The 9,314-nt window shown below is 32.3% G+C and overlaps 1 non-coding gene across 1 annotated transcript; it reads right to left on the reverse strand.

The window, feature by feature from the left end:
• Positions 1-3,883: 3,883 nt before the first annotated feature.
• On the reverse strand, positions 3,884-3,990 carry LOC118542950 (U6 spliceosomal RNA). Its single transcript, XR_004920851.1, has one exon. It is a non-coding gene; the product is annotated as a U6 spliceosomal RNA (small nuclear RNA).
• Positions 3,991-9,314: the final 5,324 nt, after the last annotated feature.

Here is a 9,314-nt window from a genome sequence, read left to right on the forward strand (position 1 = left end):
CCAGTGTTTATAGCAGCAATGTCCACAATAGCCAATTATGGAAAGAGCCAAGATGTCCATCAACAGATGAATGGATAAAGAAGATGTGATATATATATATATATATATATATATATATATATATATACACAATGGAATATTATGCAGCCATCAAAAGGAATGAAATCTTGCCATTTGCAATGACATAGATGGAACTGGATGGTATTATGCTGAGCGAAAGAAGTCAATCAGAGAAAGACATGTATCATATGATCTCACTGATATGAGGAATTCTTAATCTCAGGAAACAAACTGAGTGTTGCTGGAGAGGTGGGGGGTGGGAGGGATGGGGTGGCTGGGTGATAGACATTGGGGAGGGTATATGCTATGGTGAGTGCTGTGAATTGTGTAAGACTGATGAATCACAGACCTGTACCTCTGAAACAAATAAAACATTGTATGTTAGAAAAAAAAAAAAAAGGAGAAGAAGAAGATAGCAGGAAGGGAAAAAGGAAGGGGGGGAGATCGGAGGAGGAGACGATTGGACTATAAGACTATGGACTCTGAGGAACAAACTGAAGGTTCTAGAGGGGATGGGGGTGGGGGGATGGGTTAGCCTGGTGATGGGTATTAAAGAGGGCATGTACTGCATGGAGCACTGGGTGTTATACGCAAACAATGAATCATGGAACACTACATCAAAAACTAATGATGTAATGTACAGTGATTAACATAACATAATAAAATAAAATTTAAAAAAAAGAATGGATTCTGTATTTTGTCAAATGCTTTTTCTGCATCTATTGACAGGATCGTATGGTTCTTATCATTTCTTTTATTAATGTAGTGCATCAGGTTGATTGATTTGCAAATATTGAACCACCTCTACAGCCTAGAAATAAATCCCACTTGATCATGATGAGTCATTTTTTTAATGTACTGTTGCATTCGATTTGCTAGTAGTTTATTGAGAATTTTTGCATCCATGTTCATCAGGGTTATTGGCCTAACTGTTGAATTCGATTTGCTAGTAGTTTATTGAGATTTTTTGCATCCATGTTCATCAGGGTTATTGGCCTGTAATTCCCCTTTTTAGTAGGGTCATTGTCTGGTTTTGGAATCAAGGTAATGCTGGCTTCATAGAATGAGTTTGGAAGTTCTCCTTCCATTTCTATTTTTTGGAACAGTCTGAGAAGAATAGGTATTAATGCTTCTTTAAATGGTAGAATTCCTCTGGGAAGCCATATGGCCCAGGACTTTTGTTTCTTGGGAGGTTTTTGATTACTGATTCAATTTCTTTGCTGGTTATGGATCTGTTCAAATTTTTTATTTCTTCTTATTTCAGTTTTGGTAGTTTGTAAGTTTCTAGGAATTTGTCCATTTCTTCCAAATTGCCCAGTTTGTTGCCAAGTAATTTTTCATAGTATTCTCTTATAATTGCTTGTATTTCTGTGGTGTTGGTTGTGATCTCTCTTCCTTCATTAGTGATTTTATCTACTTTCATCCTTTCTCTTTTCTTTTTGATAAGTCTGGCTAGGGGTTTATCAATATTATTAATTCTTTTGAAGAACCACCTTTTAGTTTTCTTGATCTGTTCTACTGAGGCTTTTTGTTTGTTTATTTCTATATTGTTTATTTCTGCTCTCATCTTTGTTATTTCCCTTCTTCTGCTGGCTTTAGGCTTTATTTGCTGTTTCTTTTCTAGCTCCTTTAGGTGTAAGGTTAGGTTGTGTATTTGAGACTTTTCTTGCTTCTTGAGGTAGGCCTGTATGGCAATATACTTCCCTCTTAGGACTGCTTTTGCTGCCTCCCAAAGGTTTTGGACAGTTGTGTTTTCATCTTCATTTGCTTTCATGTGCTTTTTTATTTCTTCTTTAATTTCCTGATTAACCCATTCATTCTTTTGTAGAATATTCTTTAGCCTCCATGTTATTGTGGTCTTTTCAATTTTTTTCTTGTGGTTGACTTCAAGTTTCACAGCATTGTGTCTGAAAGATGCATGGTATGATCTCAAACTTTTTGTACTTGTTGAGGGATGATTTGTGACCCAGTATGTGACCTATTCTGGAGAATGTTCTGTGTGCACTTGAAAAGAATGTGTATTCTGCTGCTTTAGGATGAAATGTTCTGAATATATCTGTTACGTCCATCTGGTCCAGTGTTTTACTCAAAGCTATTGTTTCCTTGTTGATTTTCTGCTTAGGTGATCTGTCCATTCCTGTAAGTGGGGTGTTAAAGTCCCCTACTATTAATGTATTATCATCCATGAGTTTCTTTATGTTTATTGTTAATTGATTAAAATATTTGGGTGCTTCCAAGTTGGGAGCATAAATATTTACAATTGTTAGATCTTCTTGATGGGTAGATCCCTTAATTATGATATAATGCCCTTCATCTCTTGTTACAGTCTTTAGTTTAAAATCTAGTTTGTCTGATTTAAGTATGGCTACTTTGGCTTTCTTTTGCCATCCATTAGCATGATAAATCGTTCTCCATCCCCTCACTTTTAATCTGCCAATGTCTTTAGGTCTAAAATGAGTCTCTTGTAGGCAGCATATAGATGGATCATTTTTATTTTTAATGCATTTTGATACCCTATGTCTTTTGATTGGAGCATTTAGTTCATTTACATTCAAAGTGGTTATTACAAGATTTGAATTTTATGTCACTGTAGAGTTGGTGTTTCTGGCGATATTCTCTGTTCTTTTCTAGTCTTTTGTTGTTTTTGGTCTTTTTTTCCCCCACTCAATGAGTCCCCCTTAATATTTCTTGCAGGGCTGGTTTAGTGGTCACGAACTCCTTTAGTTTTTGTTTGGGAAACTCTATCTCTCCTTCTCTTCTGAATGACAACTTTGCTGGATAAAGTACTCTTGGCTGGGTATTTTCCCCATTCAGCACACTGAATATACCCTGCCACTGTCTTTTGGCCTGCCAAAGACTTTTTTCCCTTGCTGTTTTCAGGATTCTTTCCTTGTCTGTGTATTTTGTGAATTTGACTATGATATGCCTTGGTGATGGTCAGTTTTTGTTGAATTTAATGGGAGTTCTCTGTGCTTCTTAGATTTTGATGCCTGTATCCTTCCCCAGATTAGGAAAGTTTTCTGCTATAATTTGCTCAAATAAACCTTCTGCCCCCTTTTCTCTCTTCATCTTCCGGGACTCCTATGATACAAACGTTATTCTATTTTAATAAGTTGCTGAGTTCCCTAGGTCTACCTTCATGACCCATTGCCTTTGTATCCCTCTTCTTTTCAGCTTCATTATTTTCCTTAATTTTATCCTCTATATCACTGATTCATTCCTCTGTTTCATCCATCCTCATTTTTATGGTATCCATTTGGGCTTGCATCTTGGTTGTAGCATTTTTAATTTTGGCCTGACTAGATTTTAGTTCTTTTATCTCTGCAGTAAAGGATTCTCTAGTGTCTTCTATGCTTTATTCAAGCCCAGCTGATATCCTTATAATTGTTGTTTTAAAATCTATTTCATACATCCTACTTATACCTGTATTGACTAAAGCTCTGGCCATGTTCTTTCTTTTGGGGTGAATTCCTCCATATTGCCATTTTGGAGGAAAAAACAAAAACAAAAAAGCAAAAAGCAAAAGCAAAATCAAACAAAATAAAAATTTTTTTAAATTAAAAAATAAGATAATAAAATAAAATAAATAAAGGAAGCTAGATCCTAGGTGCGTTTTGGTCTGCTTGTTAGAGAAGCTTGATAGAAAAAAAAAGTAGAAAGAAAGAAAAGAAAAAGAAAAAAGTTAAAAATTAAAAAATATATAAAATATATAAAATAAATTTAAATATTGCTCTTTCTGTATACAAAAAAACCCCAAACACACACAAAACAAAACAAAAACAAACAAGCAAAACCCAAAGGACACTAGATCCTGTTTCCCCTAAAAATTATGAAACACTTCACAAATTTGCATGTCATCCTCTTGCAGGGTCCATGCCAATCTTGTCTGTATTGTTCCAATTTTAGTATATGTGCTGCCAAAATGAGCACTACTCAAATCTTAATATTTAAATATTACTATCTTAAGATTGACTAGAATAAGTCCCTTAAAAATGTCTGTGTCCTTTTGACATAAATTTTGTTTGATGGCATCATAAGATGTTACAGCTTCGCCTTGTATTTTCTGTGCTCCAGATCTGAATTCAAATTTCCTGAAGGACCTATGATTTCTTTTACTGAGAATTGGTAGTCAGAAACCAAGATTTGTATGTCAAGAGTGTTCATTTTTACTGAGCTGTTATTGCTTCCAGAAGCATTTCAGTGGATAAAACTAGGACATATGTAAATATAAGTATACTTAAATATTGAGTTTATATTGTTATTTATGATTCAAATTTAATGGTATAGTGCATTCCTTATTATATTCTTATTATATTATTTTGTTTGTTCTATATTGAAATTCTTGGGTCAAAAGTAATTTAAACACTGGAAAAAAACACCACAAACAAAGTAGAGATGAATGATAAACTTGGGGAAAAATGCTTGCAGTTTTCATCATAAGCAAATGGTTAATACCCCAAACAAAAACAGTTACTAGAAGGAGAAAATATAAAAAACAACAAAGAACACGAGAGATATATAAAGAGTTCACCTAGAAAAGAAATGCAAATGACTCAGTATATGAAAATAGGCTTAGCTTAATCACTGTACATCAAATATAAATTAAAACTGATTAGAGGTACAATATTTGATTTATCCACACTGGCAAAAATCCAAAAATTTGACAGTATGCTCTACTAGCAAGGCTGTAGGGATAGAGACAATAACACATATTGTAGGTGATAATGAAAAATAGCATAATTCTTTATGGAGAAGAATAGGCAATATCTAGCAAAATTCTACATATATTTATACTGTCATACAGATAATCCACAATCTCCTTATCTCAAGATCCTAATTTAATCACCTCTGTAATCACCCTTTTGATGTGTAAGTTTCTGGGAGTTCACAGGCTCTGGAGATTCTAAGATAGACATCTTGGGGGGCCACTTTCTGTCTAACACACAGGATCATAATACAAGTAGATAAATTTAATAATAAATATTAAAGGATTGAAGTCATATAGAATATCTTCTCTATAGCAGAATTAAGCAAAAAAAAATCAATGAGTAAATGATAAATGGGAAATCCTCAAAATGATCAGCACATTTCTAAATTGCCCTTGGGTCAAAGAAGAAATTCCAAGAGAAATTAGTAAATATTTGGGACTATATATAAGGAAAACAACTCCATTTCAAAATTTGTGTGATACAGTTAAAGCACTGTTTATATATTATATATTAATAGGCTTATATTAATAAAGTGCAAAGAGTACACAATCAATGATCTAAACTTCCCTTATAAAAAGCTAAAAAAAAGAACAAATAAAAAATTAAAGCAAGCAAATTCATAAAGATGAGAACAAACTTAAAGAAAAAATAGAGATCAATAAAATTTAAAAAAAATTGAATTCTGATTTTGAATTCTGAATTTTGAATTTTGAATTCTGATTCTTTGAAAATGTCAACAAAAGTGATAAACTAAGTAGATAGATCAAAAAAAAAAAAAAAACCCAGAGAGAGAGAGAGAAGACACAAATGACCATTATCAGGAATAAAATAAATAACATCACTGCTGATCTGACAGTCATTAAAAGGATAATAAGGAAATATGATGAACAACTTTATTTCAATAAACTTGGGAATGTAAATGAATTACACAAACTCCTTGATGGTGTAAACTACAAAACTAGCTCACAGAGAAACAAACACCTAAATAGTTCTATATTTACTAAAGAAATTGAATTCATTACTTAAAAGCTCTCCCGGAAGAAAACTCCAGGCCCAGGTGGCTTCCTAGGAAAATTCCATTGAATATTTAAGAAAGGAATAATACCAATCACACCTAAATTCTCTTGGAAAATAGAGAAGGAAGCAATAATTTCCAAACCACTTTATGAGTCCAGGATTATCCTGTTATCATCTTCAGACAAAGACATTACAAGAAAACAAAGCTAAAGACCAATATCCTTCAAAATACTAGATGCAAAATCCTTAACCAGATTAGAAAACTAAATCAAGCAATATAAAAAACAGATAATATGTAATAATCAAGTACGGGATTATTCCAGGATCATAAGGTTTGTTTAACATTCTAAACTCAATATAATTCTCCCATATAAAGAGAATAAAGGAGAAAAGCATATGATCATCTCAATAGATGTAGTAAAAACAAAATTTTACAAAATGCGTCATCCACTGATTCTAAAAGCTCTCAGCCAAATGTAAATATTAGGGTAAGAGAAGGAAACATTCAGTTAACACCATACTTAGTAGTGAAAGATTAAATAATCTCCTGCTCTAAGACTGGGAATAAGGCAAGAATGTCTGCCACATTTATTTTATTTTACATTACGTTGGAAATCCTAGCCTCTGCAGTAAAGCAAGGAAAACACACACACACACACACACACACACACACACACACACACACACACACACAGGAAAGAAAGACATAAAACTGCTTTTACTTTGTGACTATCATCATGATGTACATAGAAATTCCTAAGGATGCTACTGAAAAAAAAAAAACCTACTCTAACTCTAGCTTTTGAGTGAATATAACAGCATCACATGATAACCCAAGACAAGTATACCAAAACAAACTGGGTTTCTAGATACCAGCAATGAAAATACAATAGCATTAAAAATCTATATAATGCTTAGAGATAATTTTAAGAGCATGTACAATACCTGTACAATGAAAATTGAAAAGATTGCTGAATGAAGTTAAAGAGGACATATATAGTTGGGGAACCATACAAAGTTCATGAATTGGGAGACTAAATATTGTTAAGGTATTGATTCTCTCCAAATTTATTTATAAATTTAACACAACTGCAAATAAAATCCCAATAGACACTTTTAAAGAAATTGTCAAACTGATTCTACAGTTTATATGGGAATATGAAGTATATAGAACATAAAATTTTGAAAAAAAAGAATGCATTTGGAGGATTTATACACCCTGACTTCAAACAGTTAACAAGGTAGTACAATATTGGCATCAATACAGATATTTAGATCAATGTTATGGAATTGGGAGTTAAGAAATAGATGTATAATTATATGGTAAGTTAGTTTTTGACAATTTACCAAAATGAATTGATGAGGGAAAATTTGTCTTTTCAATAAATGGTATTGGGTTAGCTGGATATCGATATGGAAAAAGGGGGGCTTTAGCATTTTTCTGACACTATACACAAAATTTGATTCAAAATGGATTATGGACCTCAACACGAGGGCTTTAAAAGTGGAAAACTTCTAGAAAAAAACATATGAGAAAATCTTTGCGATCTTGGGTAAGGCCAAAGTAGCATAGACAGGACACAAAATATAGGAGTCACAAAAGAAAAATAAATTGTAATTAAATATTCCCAAAATTAAAAAATTGTGCTTGTCAGAAAATTCCTTTAGGAAAATTAAATGGCAAGTCACAGATGGTGAGAAAATATTTGCAAAATGTATATGTTACAAACTACTTGGATTCAGAATATACAGAGAAGTCTTACAACTCAATAAGAAGAAGACAACCAAGTAAAAAATGTGCAAATACTTTGCAAATGAACAAGTCCAGGAAAAGATGTTCAACATCATTGGTCACTAAGGAGATGCAAATTAAAACCACAATGAGATACTACTGCACACCCACCAGAAAAACAAAAATTAAAAACAGGTGTTGGCAAAGACATGAAGCAAATGGAAACCTTATGAACCATATGTGGGAGTGTTAAATGACAGTTGGAAGAATAGCAGTGATTCATAAGGGGGTGGCTCTATGAAAGGGGACAGGATGATGTGGAACACATTTAATGCAGAGTTGTCCAGTGAGGCAAGTTGTTGTTGCTGGCCACTGAGATTTTGAGATCATCTGTTATACAACTTAACTTTGCAAAGGTTGATGAATAGAGTTGTATTTTGGTTTCCATATGGTGTTTTATTTCTTCCTTTTCCATGCAAAATATTTTTGCTGAATTTATTGATATTTTCCATTATTGCTTCATAATTTGAATTATAATTCCTACTTTCCAACTGCCCTGTGATAATTTACTTACAAGTCCAGCTTTTCCCAGTAATTTGAAATGCCACCTTTATCATATATGGAAAATCCATATATACTTGCTCTATACTTTCCATTCACTTTCATTGTTTTGTCTGTCTGTTCTTAGATGTAATATCACACTGTTTAAATATAGTGACTTTACAAAAGTATGATTTAATATGCTCTTCTTTTTCAAAAATTTCTTGACTATTTGCTACCGTATTTCAAGACTCCAATTTTCTAGCTTCACAAAAAAAATTAGTATTTTTATTGACATCACATATGTTCATATGTCATTTTTTATATTAACTCAAACAATATTGACTCTTTAGGAATTGAATCACTCAATCCAAGAATATAGGGTGTCTTGGTGAGCGCTGTGAATTGCGTAGGACTGTTGAATCACAGACCTGTACCTCTGAAACAAATAAAACATTATATGTTTAAAAAAAAAAAAAAAGAAGATAGCAAGAGGGGAAAAATGAAGGGGGGGAAATCGGAGGGGGAGACGAACCATGAGAGACTATGGACTCTGAGAAACAAACTGAGGGTTCTAGAGCGGAGGGGGGTGGGGGGATGGGTTAGCCTTATTTTTGGTCTTGTGCTTATTTTGTTTGTTCTATACTGAAATTATATTACAAAAACACTTTGACCCAGTATACTGACTATACATCCTTATACCATATCCTAAAGAGAAAAAAGAACTGACACAAAATTTTAAACCATACTGTTTATGTGTATCATAGAATAAAGTAAATGTGCTAATTAGAAACCAAGAATGTACAGTGATTAACATAACATAATAAAAAAAAAGAATATGGGGTGTCTTTCTGTCTGTTCAAGTTTATTTTTGTTTCTTGCAATAGTGTTTTATAATTTTCCATGTACAGATTATATATATTATTTTATTTCTGTTTTCTCACACTTTTTTGTTGTGGGATCTTTTCTTCTATTGTTTTTTCTAACCAATAATTTTTATATATATGAGATATTAATTTTACATATTAATTTTATATATCATGGCATTTCATGGAATTATATTACTATTTGTAATCATATTTTCATTGATCCTTTTCTAGCACACTAACACAATTCATTTATTTTATATATTTAAATATCATTTATATTATATACATTTTATACATATTTGTATTATATGTATTTTATACATACATTTTATACATATTTATATATCAAGATACGTTTTTGTCTTTTCTTTTATAATTATCATATTC

The sequence above is a fragment of the Halichoerus grypus genome, chromosome 7 (assembly GCF_964656455.1).
Source record: "Halichoerus grypus chromosome 7, mHalGry1.hap1.1, whole genome shotgun sequence".
Taxonomy (NCBI): Eukaryota; Metazoa; Chordata; class Mammalia; order Carnivora; family Phocidae; genus Halichoerus; species Halichoerus grypus.